At 46.4% G+C, this 10,000-nt stretch overlaps 2 protein-coding genes across 22 annotated transcripts in view; one reads left to right on the forward strand and one right to left on the reverse strand.

The window, feature by feature from the left end:
• Nucleotides 1-10,000, reverse strand: part of LOC113811744 (guided entry of tail-anchored proteins factor 1) — a 44,947-nt gene that overhangs the window by 21,763 nt on the left and 13,184 nt on the right. The gene's annotated exons all lie outside the window — the stretch shown is intronic.
• LOC113811738 (collagen alpha-1(III) chain) overlaps nucleotides 1-10,000 on the forward strand; it is a 63,442-nt gene that overhangs the window by 325 nt on the left and 53,117 nt on the right. For 7 of the 21 annotated variants that reach the window (XM_070125270.1, XM_070125276.1, XM_070125285.1 and 4 more), the window contains exon 1: nucleotides 6,611-6,745. The exons of the other annotated variants lie outside the window; for them this stretch is intronic. The gene's annotated coding sequence lies outside the window, so the exon portion shown is untranslated. Of the gene's footprint in view, nucleotides 1-6,610; nucleotides 6,746-10,000 lie in introns of those variants that run through there. 21 annotated transcript variants of the gene reach the window in all.

The following is a 10,000-nucleotide window of genomic DNA, read 5'->3' on the forward strand; positions in this document are numbered from 1 at the left end:
TATAAAGACTGGATTCCATGAACATCCAAAGGAATTAAGGAAAGTGCAAGAAGTAATTTGTGATAACCAAATGAGAAACATCAAAGCTAAAAATGTACACTGTAAGCACTAGGCCGTCGACTGAAGTTCCCATTTACACCTGTATCCCCTCCCCATGTCATCCCACGGTCGGTCTGGGTTTGACCTAAAAATACCATGAATACTCACCAACCAACAATGTGTGTGTTAGGCGTCGGTAAACGGAAGCCCGCCTGTATGTCTGTGTATTTTAGAGTACGTTTTTGTGTATGGTGGCGGTGAAACTGCTAAACAGTAGCGTGAATATTAAAATATGACATTGAAAAAATCGTAAATGGTTTATAGGGAAATGGTTTCTTACTGTTCAGTGCAATAATGGGCTTTAGGTCTATATGTCATCACGGAACGAGTTTCCTTCCAGCATGTTACTCGGCGCTCTTGCATTTTCTCTTTTTCTTTGACTAACTATAATCCGATCAAATAATTAAACAAATATACTGACAAAGAGAAAAAATCGTCACCTGCATCCTTCCAGATTCTCCATTTGCACCGTCGCAAACTTTTGAAATCCAACTTTGTCATGTCCTTTTCGTCGGCGATTTTCTTGCCTTTCCTGCACTCCTTTGCAGATTCCCCTTTCCATGTCCTGGTGAAGATCGAGTAAGATTACATGCTATATTGGAGATTACGAAGCTCTAAAGGGTTAAGTCTCAAACGACGCTTACACGCTCCAGTGTTTTAACAATAACTCCTGACGATTTATTCTTTGAAGATGAACCTCGGCGTCTAGACAAAGAAGCATCCAACCTGGTGATTTGCCAACTTAGACTTGATTCGACAAAAAACAAACATACAAACAAAAAACGAATGGAATCGAATACTCAACACCGAACAACTTTGAAAGAAGGTCACGGAAATCTAGAGCCTCCGGTATAACAGGACACCAGCTGATCAGGGATTTTGAAGTACAGACGCTTTCCCTAATGTAATAATTCGAGCGCCAGCCTTCGGAATTACAGGAACATTGCTCTAAACCCACAACGCAAAAGAGATGAAAACGGTTACCTAACACTAAGCATCAACATATATCATTATGATATGCGAATGTACGCAGTCTCATGATTTTGCACACACACACACACACACACACACACACACACACACACACACACACACACACACACACACACACACACACACACACACACACACACACACACACACACACATATTTTTCCTCGTAGGTATGCGCAACACGATCGCCCCGCATATGTGTATAGGACGGGCAGGTTCCATACAGGTAGACGAGATGAGATAGTCCCAAGAATGCTGAATGGTCACATGACGGAATGCGGCCTGCTGGAAACCTTGAAGTAATTCGTCACAGTTTTTGATGAAGGCCAACCAGTGTGTCACAAGATCTTGTAATGAAATTCTGCATTGCCAGGCCTCTTTCTTTCTTTCTCTCTCTCTCTATCTTTCCCTTTCCCCTGCCCCCTATCTCTCTTTCTCTTTCTCCTCCCTCCACTCTCTTTCTTTCTCTTCTCTCCCTCCCTCCTTCCCTCTCCCCCTCTCTCTATTTACCTTTCCCTTTCTCCTGCCTCCACCTCTCTTTCTCTTTTTCCTCCCCCCACTCTCTTTCTTTCTCTCTATCTCTTTCTCCTCCCCCCTCTCTCTCAGCATATATTTTTTTTTTATCTCCGTCCTACCACCCAATAATCCAGTAACTGTCTCCATATTCATTCACAAAAAACTGATTAATCGTAATAGACATACTCCTCAAATCTGGTTGCTAACCCACTGCGTTTACGTGGCGCGGAATCTCCCAAAACAGCTGAGATGGGCGTTGAGGGCGTCGAACAACCCCTCACGTGTCTGGTATTTTTATTGGGTGGTCGTGAAGGGGCCCCACTTTCAGGGAATTTCGCACAATATGTCGAACGAATGTGGAATGGAAGATTGCATTCTCTTTGTTGTGAGATTTTGTGTAATATTTTCTAAAGATTCTTGTTTGTTTACGTAAAGAATAGTGTTAGAATGTGACGAAAAAGGCTATGTATTTCGGTTCCCTCGCTGTTTTTTTTTTTTTTTTTTTTTGGGGGGGGGGGGGGTTACTCTATTGATAGGAAATTGTGTCAAGAGATTCCAATTATCTTTTGTTTCTTCTCGGACAAGGGAGCTTAGTCACCGACATTGCAAGGCGAGAGTCGCGTACGTTAAAAGGCTTCTTCCACTAACAATGGGGAGCTCCACCTCGCCCCCTTTGCGGCCAGCCAACTGTGGTCGGCGGCCCGAGACGCTACGGCGCTTTTTATTCGGTGCAGCTGAAACGAGCCCTGCGTTGCCCTGATGGTGGGACCTGCACGGAAAGAGCCCTTTTTCGCAACGGCAGATTCACTAAACGAGCCAATAACCGTTCTTTCTGCGAACACTTTCCGGTTTTACAAGGTAGTTATGGAGCCTGAGAGTCCCGGCGAAATTGTTCGTAGGTAAACAGTGCCCATATTTTTCTTCAGTAAATCTCCTCAATATTAGCATTACAGGAACAGTATCATCGAAGATTATCCAGGATTCCATGAAATCTAATAGAATTTTATCATGTCAGCGTTCCAATGTATCAGCTGTTGTTTTTGTGAAAAATTCCGAGTCATCCTGTCTGAGACAGCCTTGCCCCGGGCTACGGCATCGTTATTCTGTCTGCGCATCATCATTTCAGTCCACAGCGCAGGGGGAAGAGTGAACAGGTGATGCACACATTCCCAACCTCGCGCACTTTTCTCCTTTATGCAAATGGACTGCCATTCAGACCCTTGCCCTATGGGGAAGGGATCATTGTCAAGAATTTACTATTTACTTTTCTTAGAATCTCTTACGTCTGTGCGAAGGGCGGGGTTCCAGACATACCCGCCGAAAAATGTCATCTTCGCATACCAGTTTTTTTTCTCCTTGTTGGTAAGTAGTATTAAGCCTAAGAAGAAAACCGCACATTCGGAGAACTCCTTCACCCTAATCGATAACACTTGTTCTTTACCTTAAAAGACACAGCCTAAACTTACCCATACTCTCTTTCCATATGTCCTCCATGATTTTCCACTTATTCCAATCTCCCAAAATTCATTAACGTTTTTCCTCCACTACTGTCACCGTAACTCGAGCATCGGAGGACATGACAAACATTTGGTATTCTCCCAGAGTGGCATGTTTACCAAACCTTTTTTTTGTTTTGTTTTTTGTTGTCCGAATTCAGTGTCTACCGAAATGTCCCTGTCCCATCAAGAGGAAATAAAGGGAAATATATTTGTTTGGGGACTAAATGAAAAGGCTAAAGTGATTTTTTTTACGGATCGTGAGTTTGGGGGTTTGTGTTTTTGTCTCTTGTTTCACGGGAAAATTCGATCGCGTAGCCGACTCTTTTGTATACTGTATCTATTTGTCGCTACAAACCTGATTTATTCACAAGCCGGAAAGCACAACACGACACCCGAAAGAGTTGGGTTTAGACTATAAACCCTGGGAAAACATTTCCGGGGAAATATACGACATTCCCTTCGACTGTACGTCTCTATGAGGGTCGATTTTACGACAGCTTCCACGAATGACAAAAGAAAAAAACGTGAGCATGTATGGTATTCTTCAGGTTTTTCCTTCCCTGTAAAATGAAAATTCATCTCATTAACCTATAAAATATATCTGATCTGAAAATAATAATGTTTATCTCACTGAAGCCTGAAATGCCTCCTAAATTATGTTTCTGATTACTAAACGTACAATAAATTTGAAAATAGTAGAAAGGAGAAAGAAAAATGGCATAATTCACTACCAAGCATAACTGTCAGTATCTCAATTCCTGGCGTTATTATCGCATCAGTCACCGTGCCTTTCAAGTAATCTGACTATCAAAGCCGCGGGCACACTGATATCCGCAGTTACACACACCTCCTTTGTTTTCTCAATGCCTGGGCGATTTTCTTTATTTTCCTCTCCTCTGCTTCCTCTTTCTTCCCGCCAGCTTAGCCCAGCCTCCTGCCAACCGTGCCAACATTCCTAAGGTTTTTCCCCATTGATGGTATCGTTGTAATGCCTCGGCCATTGTCCCCTCCGATCTGCTAAGCTGCTCCCTCTTCGTTAGAATTAATCACGCTAAATCACTGTCAGCGCCGGAGGGGAACAGTCACGCTTCCCGTAGAGTCTGCGAGGCTAACGTTACCAGAGGACGCTGATGAGCAGGTCCGCATAAGGTGATCAGTGTGAGGGATCTCGACCTTCTTTCCCTCACGCTCTATCACGCTGGTCTAATATTAAGACTGTAGCGTACAGCCCGTTGGCTGAGGGCGATTAGCAGAAGTTAATGAGTGTTAAGGAACAGATAGGAACCTGCTTCTCCTCATGCTGTCTTACGTCCACTCTCTGCGCATTCAGCCCCACATATGCAGTGACTTATGCGATCTAACCACGGTCATACTGGAGATGATGTCACCTTCAGTATCAGCTTCATATTACGTTGTGGTGGAGCGCCAGTCATCACCGATCACTAACTCTTCTGTGGAAAGAGGGCGACTTCACAACAACCCCCACTCCACGACCTCCTCCTTCTCCTCCTCGACCTCTTTCTCTTTCACCTCCTCTCTCTCCTCCTTCGAACTACGCCCCTTCTTTTTCTTGAACCTCTCCTTCCTCCTCTTCGTCTTCGTCGTCGTCGTCCTCCACGTCCTCGTCGTCCAACTCTTCCTCGTCATCCTACTCCTCCACCACCTCCTTTTCCTCCTCCTCGTCCTCCTCCTCCTCCTCTCCTACCCTACTTTCCTGACTAGGATGGATACAAACGCTCCATCACGACTTCTGTATTTGGGCGGCGGATTCATAACGATCACGGGAGGCGAGATGTGAGAAGGGGTGACGACATTCAGAAGGCGGTTCAGAGGCACGATAGATGTTACTCTTCCACAAACTGGGGATCTTAAGCTTGTATTGTAACACAGAAAGAAAGGAAAAGTAAGAAGGGAGAAGCACACTGTACGTACATATTTTCTTTCGTTTAATTGGTCTGAGTGATCTATAAATATCTTGATGAGCGGTTAATTGGATCACGGAGAAGCAGAAGTGTTGTAACACCCTAATTCACTTTGATTCGAGCTTCTGCCAAATCAAAGATTCATTCATGAATACTAACTTTGGTGTATATGTATCTTATACATTTGTAAGTACTCCATGCATGTATATGGAGGCGAGTGTGTCTGCTGAGACATTTTGGGATAAATATGAATCGAGATGAGTAAATGCGGGGCATACCTGCAGAGAGATAACATTAAACAAGGTTGGAAAGTAGAGTCACGCATCACCACCTTCAACTCAAACACTTGTGCTTATATTTTACGGGCGTTATATACATGAACTACAAAATATCATCATGTACAAAACTTTACATGAAATTTTGTCACCACAAATCCCCCTAAATACCACTGACGCTTCGATAAGCTCCGCCCTTCCATCATGTGTACAGAAATACGCTAACCACTACTCCTGTCACCTTTACCAGACGCCCTACTATGTCCATCATAAGCACATATATAGCACCGCTGTGTCAGTTCAAGTACACAGACCCCACAAGGTAGTCGCTATCGACTCCATTCATTCAGTCTCAACACAAGCCACTTAGGGCTTTGTCTTAGCTTGTGTATACATACTACGCATCCTGCAGATATAATCACTTCATATTAATTCCCGAAATGAACGTGTTTATATGAAACGTCCGCTGTATGACATGAATGTAAGTCAGAATTAAATCTAGAACTTCATAAGAAATGATAACACGAGGCAAGACCGTGCTGGACGAGCTTCTCACCTGGGCGTCATGTTGGGAAAGGGCTTCGCTTCCTCTCTGATTATTTCACGCATTTATTCATGAGCCAGAGAAGAATAAACAGACATCCTCCCTTTACGCGAAGGACTGCTTATATTAACACGAAGGTCGAATGATAATCAATTGGGAGCTGATAAGAAATTTAAATGCGATGTAGTCTCTATCCCGAACCATTTCGTGTTTGGAAAAATCCCAGTCATCGCGGTCTTTTGGCCAGTTTTTGTTCATCTACGCTGTGATTGTTATATTAAAACCCACACACATGTAAACTCGCATGATGAAATGAGACAGGTATTTGCTGACACTGACTGCAAGAAGGTTAAGGCTGTCTTGCCGGTTTGGTATGGTATAATTTTCGCATTGACGACTTTCCTGCCATCGACTGCACTTTCTTACCAGGAATATTATTTGGTTAATTGCCCATTGGCCGCACAGCTGAGGTCCTCCTGCTATGACTAGTGACACCGCAGAGCATTCCACCCCGCCCACATGCAGGGACGGGCAGCCAGGTGGACGGCTGGAGGAGGGTGTGAATGTAAGCCTCCCTGTTGTGCGTTAAGTGCGTACAATCACTGATACATTCACTCCATTCGCTAATTCATGGCAGAGTGAATGAGTGGGAGGGCACGAGTGTCGGTATGCGTGTGCGTGCGTGCGTCCGTGTGTTGGTCTCACCTGGTCTCCCGCTACCTTGACCCCCCCCTTCCCTCCCCCACGAGGACCGCGAGCCCGGGCACGGCGCAGTGAAAGTGGTAGTGTCGGCGGGCACACACGGCGCTTTCGTGCTGCCTCGTGATCTGTCATAATCGACTGACTATATACATGAAAATCTGTGATTGCACGAGGATCACTTCCTATACGCCAAAGGTAAGTGTTGCTTGAGAAGTGACGTGCTCTAGCCCACCCCGTGCCGCTGAAGTGCCATTTTAACGTGCAGGTGTGCCGTGCTCCGCTTCCTCGCCCAGCCTCCTCGTTGAGAAACTTCAATATCATGGCATTGACACACTGCCACTTCCCTCCCCCTCTCCCCCCTTAATGCCTCGCCCATCAAGAGCAAATGACACACGAGTGAAAAGTTATTCCACTAACCCCAGAACAGAACGAGATGCTTCTAGGTGTGATCTCCCCATGTATCTTGCCTTCGTCTGTGTGCCATCGCCTCGCCGTGCATACCTGATACACCTGCCTTTAATTCATCTGCCGTCTTTATGAGAGACTAGAATGATAATGATGTATAGCTAAAGACGAAGTTGGTTTCGTTTTCAGTGTCTTCTGAAAACGGATCCTTTCGCGATGTGACTTGTGCTCGTCGAGGTGCTTTTAGTGTGTGATATATTCACCAATGGGGATGTACTATGTGTATTTAGCATAAAACTCCCGGGATTCTGGTGTTTATTTCTTATAATGATTGTGTATTCGTGACCTTCCATGGCCTGTAGCAGCTACACAAAAATTGTGCATTTCATATTTTCCAATAGAAGCGCGAGAAACAATTTTGTGTGTTGTTTGCAGTGCAAGTTCCAGAGTGCAACAAACAGCAAACTCCGTAAAACTTAGGAAATGTAGTTATACACATTTAAATGTAGTTATAAACATTTCCCCAACTTCCCTCCTCGATGAACGTTCGGGAGGGGCTGAGGAAGGGAGGGAGGGGGCTGCGGCGGCCGAGATTAGGTAGCCAATACCATATAAAGTGAAGCTCACTCGGGGCTGCTTCCCATCGCATGCTGCGGTGATGTGTCGCGGGCAAGAGGGACTTCTCTGCGAGGTTGATAGTCATGCCTTTCTCATAAGGTCTAGGCATAGGTTTGAATCAGGTGTATTTGTTCACTAGTTTTAAAAAAGGAATACACCACTCCGTTATCCTACTCGCAAATATTTTTCAGTGAAAATGGATGCGTAACAATGCATCATTTCAGTTTTGATTAATGATGTTTCTCTGTGCAACAGGAAGTACAAACGTTGCATTCGTATATACCACATACGTGGCCTTAACACAAATGACATCCGCGAGATTTTCTCCGCTCAGTGAAATTCAATTACATGACAGCTCAAAGGATTGAGGAAGTGCATGACATGACAAGATCACTGGATTTCCGGAGCCTGAGGTTCATGCACGAGCAGCGGGGTAAGGTCAGCCACAAGACCTCCTCGAAAATCGGAGCATGAGGAACCAGTGATTCTCCCTGACCGGAAGACACTTCAGGCGAGGACGAATACTCGGCCATGCGTGACGACCAGTCGGGGGGGGGGGGGGGGGGGTGCAGGCGCCCAGCAGCGTGGGTGACCCTGGACGACCTTCATCATAGTTACGCCCGTGGCCTGCAAGTCATTCCAGTCATCTGTGCGACAAAAAGCATAAACTCGAAGTTTCGATGATTGCTGAAAAACGTCTGGCTTTGGTCGTAATGCGAGAAAGAAACATCTGGCCCGCATGCTACCTAAGCCGGGCATGTGGGAGGTCAGTGGGTGTGATGAAGAGCCCTCGTATCGCGGTGCAGCAGTGGAGGAGCCGCCGCGACGTGGGGCTCTGACAATGGGGCGAGTAGGCAGAGGTCCTTGCATGTGGGCGTAGATTGATACAAGTTTAGGTCGCAGGTTCTGTGTGGGCGCTGCGTGTGGGTATGGAGTAGTTGTAGTGTGAACCCTCGTGGCATTTCTCGTTGAAACCAGCGACTCTCGCGGGAGGCAAGGAGCATTTTGCACCAACGGCGTAATGCACCTACAACGACCCCCTCGTAACGGTCATTCATGCTACTTGTTCACGTCGTTCTCGCGATGATGACTCGAGACATCTGTATATTACTCGTGATTCGCGCCCACGCTGCTTATATTTTTTGTCTCCTGTGGGATGTCAGATGTCAGTCGAGGTTGTTTGGAGAGACAGGCTGGCACAAATCACATTCAGGTCAGTATTTGTTGTAATAATACATCTATGTCCACGCGTCTGTGCGTAGGCTTTTGATGGATGGGTGCGTGGGCGCGGTGTGGGCGCGTAGGTGTATGGCGAAGGCGTGCGGTTTGTGCAGATAACTTAACTCTGCACCTGGCTTATAGATTGATCCGTTGCGCAATAAAGGGCGAAAGACTTGGTGACGAGGGTGCGGTTTGGGCGTGTAGGCGTGTTTAATTGTGGGGGCGGGATGTTGCTTAAGCCATGATGTATGTTGGCGTTTTCTATGAGGGAAAGTTATGAAGACATGGCGTGGTTTAAGGTGTGTGTGAAAGCATGTTTTTTTTTTTGTGGTAAGAGTTGCTGCTGAAGTTCTGGAGAGTGAGGTGTGGTGACCCTGCGTCCGTGAGGAATGGGCAGACTGCGTGTCCGTTTGGATGTATGCTTTGGGTTGCGCGGTCCAAGTGCACTTTGCAGAGAGCTGATATGTCACCGACATTGTAAAAGCTAAAAGAGTAGCCTGACATATACACCATTTATGACATTTTGTTCACGAAAGACCAAGCGTGTGGGGGATGAATCAAAGGAATGACAGGACGTTGGGTCGTGTGGGCGGGACGAGTCTGCCCACAAAGGAGAATTTCTGTGAAACTCGAGACCTGAAACAACGGGGGAGTTGGCGTGGGCGTGGGCGAGCGTGGGCGCTGCGAGTTGGTATGCATCACTTCTCCCCAACATCTGTTTACGGGAGTTAAAAGGTCGGGGCGTGGAGGAGGCGGAGGTCGTGTTATGCTTTATTGTCTGTTTGCTACATTGATTGCGAAGAAGACATTTTATTCTCTGAGTGGCACATCCACCGACGAAGTTTTCCGAAAACATGGCAGACTTCCAGCCACAAAATATGTAAGCTAAGACAAGCTGATATGTATGCTCCGAGTGTGCATGAGTGGGCGTCAAGACGACCCACACTGAAGCTGGTCATACGAGTAACACAGAGTAGGCGGAGGGTGGCTAGAGGACCGCGTGACGAGCCCATAAAAGGTCTCCAGGTAGGCAGTCCTGGTCTGTGTAGGCGCCTCCGTTATCAGCTCTATGTAGACTCTATGTTGCCCCCCCCCTCCCCCCCGCACGCCCATGTTACTCTCCTTCTCAGCCATAAACCTCCCCGTCACCGGAACCACGACAGCGCAAGCCATCCTGCTTCCTGGCCAACATCCTTTCGTATCTCG

This window comes from Penaeus vannamei, chromosome 9 (genome assembly GCF_042767895.1).
Source record: "Penaeus vannamei isolate JL-2024 chromosome 9, ASM4276789v1, whole genome shotgun sequence".
Classification (NCBI taxonomy): Eukaryota; Metazoa; Arthropoda; class Malacostraca; order Decapoda; family Penaeidae; genus Penaeus; species Penaeus vannamei.